At 41.6% G+C, this 13187-nt stretch overlaps 1 protein-coding gene across 2 annotated transcripts in view; it reads left to right on the forward strand.

Annotated features, from left to right (window-relative positions):
• The window catches only part of LOC101013768 (zinc finger protein 92), a 138100-nt gene that overhangs the window by 40526 nt on the left and 84387 nt on the right, over window positions 1-13187 (forward strand). For both annotated transcript variants that reach the window (XM_031665435.1, XM_031665436.1), the window contains exons 2-3: window positions 4623-4896; window positions 8009-9599. The gene's annotated coding sequence lies outside the window, so the exon portion shown is untranslated. The remainder of the gene's footprint in view (window positions 1-4622; window positions 4897-8008; window positions 9600-13187) is intronic.

Genomic DNA, 13187 nt, shown 5'->3' on the forward strand with positions numbered 1-13187 from the left:
CTTTGGGAGGTTGAAGTAGGCCAATCACGAGGTCATGAGTTGGAGACCAGTCTGGCCAACATGGTGAAACCCTGTCTCTACTAAAAATACAAAAAATTATCTTGGCATGGTGGCGGGTGCCTATAGTCCCAGCAACTTGGGAGGCTAAGGCAGGAGAATCGCTTGAACCTGGGAGGTGGAGGTTGCAGTAAGCCGAGATCGTGCCACTGCACTCTAGCCCGGGTGACAGTGAGAGACTCTGTTTCCCCCAAAAAAGAATTTATGAATACACATTTTATAATACTTAGAAACATAATTCTAGTTGAATAGTTTTTCAATTTGGAACAAAACATATTTACTAATATCTAAATATCTTTTGTTTCTCTGAAATAAAAAGCCAAAAGTATATGATTATATTTAGTAATTAATGTCAGTAATTATATCAGTTTTTTCAATTTGGAATTGATCTAGGTGTTTAATGAATAATACTTAATTTAGCTTAGCAAAACTCTAAGCATATAGAAACCTTTGTAATTAACATTATTAAACATTCTATGTTTGTAATCTTTTATTTATATCTATTTTATTCATTTTTAACTATGTTTGGAAAATCTCATGAGCCATTAGAAAAATCTGGTCTTTATCTCCAGTTAAATTATCTGTTAGCTAATTTCATATTACTGTAATTTCATATTACATATAACATAAACTCATGTTAGGCAAGTTTCATAGAGGCAATAAGTTTAAATTTAAATACATGCATATTTTGCTGATAAGTCAGAAGCCAGTTGTTTTTATTAATTCAACAATATTAAACTAATTACATTTACCAAATAATTTGCTCAAGTAATGTGAACTTGAAATATATTTGGACTTATTTATTTAATTTACAAACCCATGTTTATCTGTAAGTTAATTTGGTACCATGTGGATACTATACAAACAGGTATAAACATATACATACATGTAGACACGGTGCATAACTTACGCATATACACATGGATGCATTTAAAACTCAAAGAGATTGAGGAGTACAATTGGAAAGATACTAGAACTTACACCTGAGAGGAACCTTTCTACCTACACAAGTCTTGGGGCTCTGTGAGAAAAAATAACATTACTCTGCCAAAAAAGAGTCCCTTATATCCTGTCTTCTTCGAAGGGTCCCTGGGCCTTTAGAAATTTCCTTCAGGGCCCCTTATATGGTGTCAAAAGTGGCAAAAGGAAGGACTGACAGAACATAGTAAATGAAAAAACTAATTCTAGAGCAGCCAGTTTGAGAATATCTTCTTTATCAAAAAGCCAGTAATGTTTTAGATTATCCTTGGCAAAAAATATGTCAACAAGAGGATAAATGGAGAGTTCGTATAGATAGCAGGAGTTTAAGAAGTGGAAAATTTAGATGACTGAGAAGCTTTTATGGAGAGAACAGAGACCTCAAATAAATGTATATGTCCATATATAGTCTAAATATCAGTTTCAATTAAGTAAACTTTTGACTATAGAGTTCTTAAAATATTTTTGCCAGGTTTTAGCTGCATAAATAGCAAACATTTCTGTTTCTTGGCTATTTTATTCTGAAATTTACACTACTAATAAGTTTTGGAGGTGGGGCATATTTGTTTACTAGAGGTGTAGGATAGTCGTTAGTTAAAACTGTTTGCCTTTGAAATGTTTTAATTATTTTCTCTTTGGGTATATATCTTATTTAGTTTAAGAGAGAAGGCTATACAAACAAAAACACTTTTTATCACATTCTTAACATATACCAAACTTTTAAATCAAAAGGATACCTTAATAAATGTCTCAGAGCTACACAAATAAACACACATGAGACCAAAACCAAGAAGTCCTTTATAGCTGTAATTAAAGTCTCCAAAGAAGAAGCAAAAGCTATAGCCCTTCTAAGATCCACATCTCTCCAACTGACAGCTTAAAGAACATTCGGCTAGCTGCAAATGGGGTGCAAGCCACATCTGTAGGTCATATATTTTAGGGTCCCGGCTTCTCAGCTGACCATCTACAAAGGCCAGATGGAATATTAAAAAATACAGTTGGTAAAACAAGAAAACGAAAGCTGTTCTTGGGTATAGAAAAGCTTACAAATGTAATAAACTGGACTTGGAAGTTAAAATAATTAATGTAGAATAGTTAACTGAGATAACAGTCATGATAAGATTATGTCAATAATTGAACTGGATGAATTAATAGTTTATTTAGTAGGACCATCAACATTTCAATCCTACAGCAAATAAAATTTACATCTTTCTATTTCCTCTTTGCGTGACTACTCAGTTGCCCTCCATTACTTAATTACTAAAACCTAATTCTCAGTGAGGCTTTCCTGGGACCAGCTAAGCTTCAGTCCTTAACCACACTTGCATCAGCTTTCTCTCTTCTCCTTATCTTGCCTAGTGCGAACCACAGTGGTGCTCTGCTTGTCTGTTTCTTTGTATGTGTTTGCATTAAGACACCTGCCTTCATGTCAATTCTAACCAGTTACAGCTATGAGATTTTTTTTTCACAGCATATAAAATGGTTATTTTCTCATTTAAAATCTTGCACATGTTTACCACAGTGTGGGCACTCTTTTGAACTAAATGTTTCTAAAAACACCTTAGATATACAACTTTAGAACACAGCCAAGAAGTAAAATTTTTTACAACAGAAATATTAAACTATAATGGTATTTTGAGTATAAAATCTTTAGATAATGTTTTAAAGAGTCATTGCTTTCAAAGTATATTTGAAAAATAAAAATTTTTAAAAATTAGCTTAAGCAATAGATCTTTTTGGAGACAGAGCTTCACTCTATAGCCCTGGCTGGGTGCAGTGGCACAGTCTCAGCTCACTGCCACCTCCATCTCCCAGACTCAATCCATCCTCCCATACTCAGGCAATACTCTCACCTCAGCCTCCCAAGTAGCTGAGGCCACAGGTACATACCATCACACCCAACTAATATTTGTATTTTTTCTAGAGATGGGGTTTCACCATATTGCCCAGACTAATCTCAAATTCCTGGGTTCAAGCAATCCACGCATCTCAAACTCATAAAGTGCTGGGATTACAGGCATGAGCCACCACACCTGGCCCTAGACTTTTATCTTTTAAGATGGAGTTTCACTCTTGTTGCCCAGGCTGGAGTGCAATGGTGCGATCTCAGTTCACAGCAACCTCTGCCTCCCAGGTTCAAGCAATTCTGCTACCTCAGCCTCCTGAGTAGCTGGGATTACAGGCATATGCCACCATGCCCAGCTAATTTTGTATTTTTAGTAGAGACAGGCTTTCTCCATGTTGGTCAGGCTGGTCTCGAACTCTCGACCTCAGGTGATCCACCCGCCTTGGCCTCCCAAAGTGCTGGGATTACAGGCGTGAGCCAGCACACCTGGCCGGCCCTAGACTTTTAAATGAGAAAATAAAAGGACTTAAAGGGGGTATATTGTAACATAATAGAAAAAACACACTGAAAGTAAGCAAAAACAACAGAATCACATTTCAGTGGTGCTATAATCTAATTTGTTACTTGACATGTTTCACAACTTGCTTTGTGTATCATCACTGCATAATGACATCTTTATTAAGGGCTTCCATCCATTCCAACCAGATGTTATTAAACCATGCTCCCTTGTTGCATTCTTGGATGAAAACACCTTCATTGTCATGTGGAAATGATTCTTGACAGTACGCCCTGAGAGATGACCAAAAGAAAGGCAGTTGGTTTTTGTGCTCTGGCTTCTGAGATTTGGCCTAAGTGTCTCTAGTGAGATACATTAGGGGAGGTGAGAACATGTGGTTGCCTGTGAGTCTCGACCAGTGCTTTTCAGGTGAGTGTCTGGGCTGGGGGGAGACTCGAGGTGTCTCATGGAAGGGAGGCTCTGTTCTCCTGCACAGAGGCTGTCACACTGAGAATTGTCCTGTGATTCTGTTTCTCTCCCAGGGTCAGTGGAGACTGAGAACCATCAACTTAATATAATCAAAAAGTCAGAATCTTGTTTAGACTTTATGTTTGGCAAAATTTAGGGTGACCACAGGGGAGCATAGATTACAGTTTCCCTGAATATACACTCCTATTAGTGTGACAGGCCAATTGTTTTCTAACAGTCACACAGACAGGCCTCCATAGCACTCATGTTATACAGGCAAACTTTCACAGCGTCTGCCTTAACATTAAGTTAGTACTTAACCCTAGAAAAATCAATCCCTGGACACCAAAGCCAGAAATGAAACATATGTTTGGTAAGAGTCTTGTGCAAGTTTCTCCTAAAACCTGGGGCAAGTCAAGATAATGAAGATAGCCCCACATTCCTTGTACCAGGACCAGTCTTGTGTCAAATAAATTTATTGGGCATCTGAGGCAACTCTCCAGACCCAAACCATAGGTAATACAAGATAGAAGTAATCACCCCAGTACCAGGGCCCTCGTAGATTAAGTAGATTTAGGGGACGTTTCTGGCCTCTGACCTTTTAGTTAAAACAAAATTATTTACCTGTAGACATAGGTGAGTATGATACTGCACATAGGCATGTAGTTTGAAACATATATAAGCAGTGGAAAAATGTTAGTCTTGAGTTGATCTGGGGAATTATCTTTGACCTTCTCCCTGTACTTGTTTACAGAAATAAACTCTCTTCTTTCCCAGTTTGTCTGCGTCTTGTTATTGGGCCACAAGAACACACAGCCAGACCCAGTTTGGTCCAGGAACAACATTTGGCAAGCTAGCCAAGAGTCCCTGAAATGGTGCTGCACTCAGTGACCCATGATTGTGGCGAGATGATTATTTGGAGACTCCCAGAAGCTGCTGGATAAGATAGACCTGGGGATTCTCCCAGGGGCTATCCCATGTACAAAAACCACATGTCCCTCTCACCACTGGGGAGGAATGGTGATCAGGCAGGAGCGGATGCACTCATAGGGTGAGTAAAACTGGATCATATGCAGGAAGCCTGTTTTCTTATCTGGCGTATTAAGCCATTTGGTCTGATACCATCAGGAAAATAGTAGGGCTTATTTGTATGCTCACTTGCTGTTTGGTTAGAAGTAAACCTGAAGCTGATTTCAGATCTGTTTTATCCAAGTACACTTCCTTTTGTGTTTGTCTGAAACTGTCTCCATGTTCATGTCTGGTTTTGTCACTTAAAATGGAAAGTGCTGCTCTCCTTACCTCAGGGAGCCCTCTGGGAAAAATCCTGTCAGATTGGAAATAGTACAAGGATCCCCCCATGACTAAGAAGAAAATGGTTTACTATTGTAATGTGGTTTGGCCAATGTATGTTTTAGGATCCAAAAAATGGTGGCCAATTCTGGGGTCTTTAAGCTATTATATCTTTCAGTTACAACTGTTTTATCAATGTTTGGGGAAATGGGAGGAAAGATTTTAAAATTCCCCTACATTCAGGTACTTATGTTGCTACATAACCAAGAGGTTAAAGAGAATAAGTTAATGTTGCTTTGCTCAGACAAAGTGTGTCCTGACCCTGAGGGAGAGGAAGAAAGAAAAAGAGCTGGAGAGTCAGCAATTGCTATACATGCCTAATCCAGTAGAAGCTAGTGCCCCACCACCTAGTCAAGAGAGTGAAGAGTCACCTCCCGCAAAGTACAAAGAGGCTGCAAACATAGTCTCTCCCTCCTGAACTAGGCAAGGCACTAATTTTGGCTGAGGAGCTACCAAGCCTGGGACAGGACAATTTCCCCTCTGACAATATCCCATGGGAGTTAATCAGCAAGAGCCTCTGGCTGGATATTACTGAGCATGAAGCCCTTTTTCCACATCTGATTTACTGAATTGGAAAAGTTCCAGTCCTTCCTACAGGGAAGATCCCCAGAAGATGACTGAACTGTTTACCACTATTTTTGCCACCCATTGCCCTACCTGGGCTGATGTGCAAGCCCTCCTAAATATTATGCTTACTGCAGATGAGTGAAGGCTAGTATTAGACAAAGGAGAAAACATGGCACTTTCATGATGAAAGCCCTGATGATACCCTAGAACCTGGTGAGGTGATTCTGTACAGTGACCCAAATTTGGACCCAAATGAGGCCAGTGTGGCTGGAGTTAATTGTCTGTAGCGTTATAAAAGGTGTATTCTAAAGGACATTAGGTCGGGGTGCCGAGACCTAAAAGTCTGAACAAAGTGCTGGAACTTCAGCAGAAACCTAATGAGGACCCCTCAGAATTTATGGAACTGATCTGTCAAATGTATAGAAAGTATACAGACTTAGATCCACAGGACCTCAAAAATGTCAGAATGGTAAACATGACTTTTGTAGGGCAAAGTGCCCCCAGACATCAGAAAGAGAGTCCAGATGTGGAAGGGGCTATTGAAATGACTGCTTCTCAGTTAATTGACATTGCATTCAATGTCTGTAATAGCAGGGAAGCCAAGGAAACCAAGGCTCTATGGCAGGCAGCAATACTTATAGCCACTGTGGTAGGAAACCCAAAGAAAAAGGGACCCCTGAGGCAGAAGGAAAATATTGAAAAAGATCAATGCACTTACTGTCAGGAGACAGGGTATTGAAAGAAAGACTGCCCCAAGTTGAGTAAGAAGGAGCCCAGGTCATTTATGGCTGTTAAGCCTGAAAACTAATCCAAGGAGGACTGAGGGGCCCAAGACTCCTGATGGCTCCAAGCCTGTCTGACGTTAAGATTTTCCCTCAGGAGCCTTGGGTAAATTTGACAGTGGGGAAATGAAAATTGGACTTCTAAATCCATATGGGTGCTGCTTACTCATCAATTAATACCCCAATTACTGAACCTTTTTTGAGACTGAGTCGCTCTATTGCCCAGGCTGGAGTGCAGTGGCATTATCTCAGCTCACTGCAACCTCCACCTCCTGGGTTCAAGCAATTCTCCTGCCTCAGCCTCCCAAGTAGCTGGGATTACAGGCATGCTCCACTACGCCCAACTAATTTTTGTATTTTTAGTAGAGACAGGGTTTCACCATGTTGGTCAGGCTGGCTCGACCTCCTGACCTCAAGTGATCTGCCCATCTTGGCCTCCCAAAGTGCTGGGATTACAGGCGTGAGCCACCACACCCGGCCTTACTGAACTTTTTGACACCTCTGTCAATATAGTTGGGGTGAGCGGAAAGCTAAAATCAGAACAGTTCTTTCACCCTCTATCCTGAAATGTGGGCAATAACTTAATAACTCATCGGTTTCTTTTTTTCTTTCTTTCTTTTTTTTTTTTTTTAAGACATTCTTGCATTAAGACCATTTGGCAGCCTGTGGGTACAAGGTCTCAAGCAAAAGGGTACAGGGGTACAGATATGCAAACAAACTGTGGGATACTTAGGATTTTTGTTACAGAGAGAAACCAGAGCCCTGACAGTGGAGAGGCAAAATGCAGTTGCCTCTATCATGACACCCACAACCAGAAAGCAGCTAAGGGGCTTCCTGGGAATGGCAGGGTTCTGTAGAACCTGGATTTCCAATTATGGCTGATGTTAAAGCTGCTATATGAACTGTTAAAAGGGGCCAACCACAACCCCTTTAAATGCATTGGAGCTGAAACACCAGAATGTGTTTGAACAACTAAAGCTTAAGATGACATCTGCCCCATCTCTGGGGATGCCAAATCCTCATAAACCCTTGCAACTTTATGTGCATGAAAGACTGGGTCTGGCACTCGGGATCCTAACACAAAAACTGAAAGAAATATTGCAACCAGTGGCTTATTTGTCAAAAGGCTCGATACCGTGGCAAGGGGCTGGACTGGACCCCTTGTCTCAAAGCAGTAGCTGCCACCTGTTTGTTGCTCAAGGGAGCTAAGAAGCTGACTTTGGGTCAGCCCATCATGATTTATGTGCCCCATCAAACCTGGTGTTATTTGAGCAGAAGGGTGGCTACTGGCTGACGGGTTGGCAGATTAGGCTGATATCAGGCCATCCTGCTTGATAATCCTGCAGTAAAACTGCAGACCACTGGAGCCTCAAACCCCGCCATTTTGCCGCCACCTACTGGGGAACAAAGGGACTAGTACACAACTGCCTAGAGGTTATCATCAAGTATTTTCTGGTCTCCCAGATCTAAAGGATGCAGCCCTCCCCTGTGCACACTGGTTGCTGTTCATGGATGGAAGCAGCTTAGTCACCAAGAAAGGAGAAATGCTGCCTATGCTGTAGTAACTCTCTTGGAGGTAGCAGAGGCAAGAACACTCCAGACAGGGACTTCTGCGGAAAAGGCCGAGTTAGTTGCTTTTACCAGAGCCTTGCAACTGTCCCAAGGTGAGAGCACCAATATCTACGCTGATTCCAAATAGTCCTTCATGATAATCCATGCACACGGAGCTATTTGGAAGGAAAGGGAACTGCTAAAAGCTGATAATACTGAAATTTAATATGCTAAGCAAGTGTTGGAGCTGTTGGAGGCAGTAAAAGCTTCGAGAAAAATAGCTGCTGTGCATTGTCCAGGCCATAAGCGCAGCAATTTCAAACCAGCTAGGGGAAACACCTCACCTACCGCACAGCCAGGCATCTAGCCAGCACCAGTGCCAAGGTCCAGGCACCTTTCATTTCCCAAGTAGATTTGGCAGCTTTCAAACCCCAGTATAGTTTGAGGATGAAAAGAGTGCCAAGGACAAAGGGTTTATTCAAGACAAGGAAGGCTGGAAAGTAAATAACGAGGGCCTGGTTTGGGTGCCAGCACAGCTTCCTTCAACCCAATGCTAAAATATATTCATGATAGCACGCATTTTGGATGAGATGCCTCGTTAACTTTTGTGCAAAAAATATATGAAGGAAAAGAGACTGAAGGCTCACTTGAAAAGTATAATACAACATTGCCATCTTTGCACTGAAAATGAGACCAATAACTATAGCAGAGGACAACCCAGACAACAGGCAAGAGGGAAGCATCTACTAGAAAATTGGCAGATTGGCTTTACTCAAATGCCACTTGCCTTTGGAGGGTACAAATACCTCTTAGTTGTAGTGGACACTCTCAGGCTGGGTGGAAGCATACCTATATCATACCGAGTGGCCAACAGAGGTAGTTAAAGTGCAGCTAAAGAACATCATACCCCGATATGGGCTCCCTGACATTATTCATAGTGAAAATGGGCCTTCATTTACCTTGGAAATAACCCAACAAGTAAGCAAAACGCTAGAAATAAAATGGAAGCTGCACTCGGCATGGAAGTCTCAATCCTCTGGACAGACTGAAAGAATTCATCATACTTTAAAGACAACTCTTGCTAAGCTATGTCAGGAAACTCAGTTAAAATGGATTCAGGTACTTGGGATTGCACTGCTCTGGGTAAGAATAACCCCCAGAAATGGGATTAAATTAAGTCCTTATGAAATTATTTTTGAGAGGCCCTTTGTAGCCTTGTCCTGGGTTGCTAGAGTGTCACTGGATACAGAATTAGCTGTTAGAACTTACGTCACTCAGGATGAACTCTTAACCATTTGCATAAGTTTGCTTCTTAGAGGAATGTCACAGATTTTGTAGGAGATTGCCACCCATTTCAGCCTTGTGATCAAGTGCTGCTGAAGGAATGGAGAGAAGCTGATCCTGCCCAACAGCTACAGGAAAAATGGAAAGGGCCCTATGACGTGCTGTTGACTAATGACTTGGCACTGAAGCTGACAGGCATCAAATCCTGGGTTCATCATAGGTGAGTGAAGAAATTCCAGTCAACCGGGGCCTCCACAACGGAAACACCTGCCGCCACTCAATGGGAAATGGAACCCCTGGAGGACTTAAAGTTCCTATTCAGAAAATGATACAGATTTCTTTTATGCTATGCTTCCTTTTACACCTCTTACTATTGCATCACACACTTATAACCCCTGTCTACAGTGGGCACAGGACTATGCAGACAGCCTCCAGCAGGATTCCTGTTGGGTCTGTGGCCTGTAACCACTTTCTAGCACCACAGGTCAGCCTTGGTGGGTCTCACCTGTGCAAGGAAAAGACTAGGCGTACCTACAAACCTTTCTAGGAAATTTAAAAACTGTATTGGGTTGCAAATGACTGGGATAACTAAAACAAGCGTGTCAGAATGGCCCACAAATGAGACTTTAAGTGAGCCAGGACACAAAAAGCCATTCTCTTTAATAGAACAAGGGTCCAAGTTATAGGATTAGCTACTCTTTTATTAGATTCAAAAGTGCCCATTCAAACCTTCAAGCCCCAAAATGTTTGATACAAGAATGACTTTCCCCAAATTTGGGATGGTTTCATTTGGTTAACTGCTTTTACTGGACATTTGAGACAAATAGCCTCCTTGTTCTTTGAGCAATGAAAACATTTCCTTGACCATTGGCCTAATGCAACTCAGGTTATAGGATGGATTCCCTCTGAGTGGTATCAATATATTATAGTACTCCAGCAGAGGGATATGTTCACCACAGATTGGTCTCAAATGGCCTGGCCTAAATTGGTATCCTCCCAGCACAACTCAGTGGCTTTGCAGCACCAACCTATGGCCATGGCTTCCCTTGGGCTGGTAGGGATGTTGCACTCTAGGCTTCCCATAGGCATAAGGTCATTAGGTAAAAACCATTCAAAATCTGCCCAATCTTCCACATATGATTAACAGATGGACCAGGTCAGTCTTTCGCTGGTACAACCATCTATCTGCAATATTCATGCTCTTAATAGGATTAGAAAATGTTACATGGCACATAGAGGCATTAGCCAACTTTACTCAGTGGGCTCTAAGTGACAGCTTCCAAAGCATTTCTCTTATAAATACTGAAATGTATCATATGTGAAAGGCTATTTTGCAAAATCGAATGGCCTTACTGCAGCCCAAGGGGGAGTTCATGCCCTCATCAAAACCGAATGCTGTGTGTATATTCTGAATAATTCTGGGAATGTCTTTCTAACACTAAAGGGTATACGTCAGCAAATTCTAGCCATTTCTAGCCCGCAGTTATCACAAAATGATTGACTTGCATCATGACTCAGCACAGAACCTTCTTGTTGGCAGGAAGTCCTGGCATTCTTTGCTGTTTTCCTAGGCTTAAGTATATCTCTGTGCTGTGTAATGCATTGCTGCTATATACTGTGTGCTGTTTCACAACATTCTCCAAACTCATGCCATCATGTTTCAGCAGGTGCTGCTGCTGAAAGCCTGAGGCGAATAGTATTTCCAAGAGCAAATGAACCTCTGCCACTCTAATCCCATGTTCACTGCCCCCTAACAGTGACCCCCCTCAGCAGGAAGTAGCCAGAATGATCACGATGTCCCGCATCCCAGCAGTCTATCCAGCTTGGGCATGATAGAAATGATGCGCAAATTGACAGTGGGGATTGTGGCAGGCCAATTCTTCCTAACAGTCACACAGACAGGCCTCCATAGCATTCCAGTTATACATTCAGACTTCCACAGCATCTGCCTTAACATTAAGTTAGTAATTAAACCTAGGGAAATTGATGCCCAGACACCAAAGCCAGAAATGAAACATATGTTTGGTAAGAATCTTGCCCAGGCTTCTCCTGAAACTTGAGACAAGTCAAGATAATAAAGAAAGACAGCCCTACATTCCTTGTACCAGGACCCATCTTGGGTCAGATAAATTTATTGGGGCTCTGAAGCAACTCTCCAGACACAAACCATAGGTAAGATAGGACAGAAGTAATCACACTGGTACCGGGGCCCTCACAGATTAAGTAGATTTAAGGGACATTTCTGGGCTCTGATATTTTAGTTAAAACAAAATTAATCACCCATAAACTTAGGCAAGTATAATATTATATGTACGCATATAGTTTGAAACATATATAAGTACTGGAAGAACTTTAGAATCTTGAGTTGGTCTGGTGAATTATCTCTGACTTTCTCCTTGTACCCAGTTACAGAAATAAACTCTCTTCTTTTCCAGTTTGTCTGCATCTTGATATTGGGTTGCAAGAACATGCAGCTGGACCCAGTTCTGGCCGGGAACATTAGCTGCAGTTACATATGGGTTTGTAAAGGGAAATAGCAAAAATAGTTTCTAAGTTGTTTTCCAAGCTTTGCATTAAAATAACGTAAGCAGCCAGGCACGGTGGCTCACACCTGTAATCCCAACACTTTGGGAGGCCGAGGTGGGTGGATCACGAGGTCAGGAGTTTGAAACCAGCTGACCAACATAGTGAAACCCAGCGTCTACTGAAAATACAAAAATTAGCTGGGCGTGGTGGTGCGCACCTGTAACCCCAGCTACTCAGGAGGCTGAGGCAGGAGAGTCACTTGAACCCAAGAGGTGGAGGTTGCAGTGAGCAGAGATCACACCACTGCACTTCAGCCTGGGTGACAGAGTGAGACTCCGTCTCAAAAAAAAAAAAAAAAAGCAAGTTTTATTTTTTCCAGAGGATCTCATCTGACAAGGAATCTCAGAGAAGTAAAAAAGAGAATAAAATGGCTGGTTTTCAGGTAAATGTGTTCAAGTTCAGGGGCTGTGTCCACTTCCTGGAATGTTACATGTTTAGAACTCAAAAACCTTTACTTCTCTACATGTGATATTCCTGCCTAATGTGTTTTATTTATTTATTTATTTATTTATTTATTTCAGCTACATTTTCCCCTTTTCTTCCTGTGGTAGTCAAAGAGCCCTGCAAAATTTCTCTCCACAGTATACCAGAACCTTCCCTCTACTCTCTTCATTCAGGCTTTATACACACCATGACCAAACCTCACTATGAATGTATTGCATGCAATATTAAAAGTGTTCCATTTGGCTAGGCATGCTGGCTCACACCTGTAACCCCAGCACTTTGAGAAGTCAAGGTGAGAGAATCTCTTGAGTCAAGGAGTTTGAGACCAGCCTGTGCAATATAAGGAAACCTTGCCTCTACAAAAATAAAACAAATTAGCTAACATGATGTCACACACTTGTGGTCCCAGCTACTTAGGAGACTGAGCTGGGAGAATCACTTAGGCCCAGGATGCTGAGGCTGCAGTGAGCCATGATCATGCCAATGTACTCTAGCCTACATGACAGAGTGACACCCTATCTCAAAAGAATGTTCTCTTTGTGACAGATCAACATGAGCAGGTGTGGACACCCAAGATTTCTATTGGGGATAGGGTCATGCCCTCAGATATTGGTGAAGGGAACACATGCTGTTTAGGTCCCATCTGGATGCTCCATCTGCTCTATGCATAACAGAATTAAGGAAATGCAGAAAGAGGATGGCATTAATTCCCCCAGAATTAGAAAGTTTTGAACAAAAGAATACTTAGAAGACACTTTTTATGATGCTAAAGAAAAAT

Source organism: Papio anubis, chromosome 4 (assembly GCF_008728515.1).
Source record: "Papio anubis isolate 15944 chromosome 4, Panubis1.0, whole genome shotgun sequence".
NCBI classification, from domain to species: domain Eukaryota; kingdom Metazoa; phylum Chordata; class Mammalia; order Primates; family Cercopithecidae; genus Papio; species Papio anubis.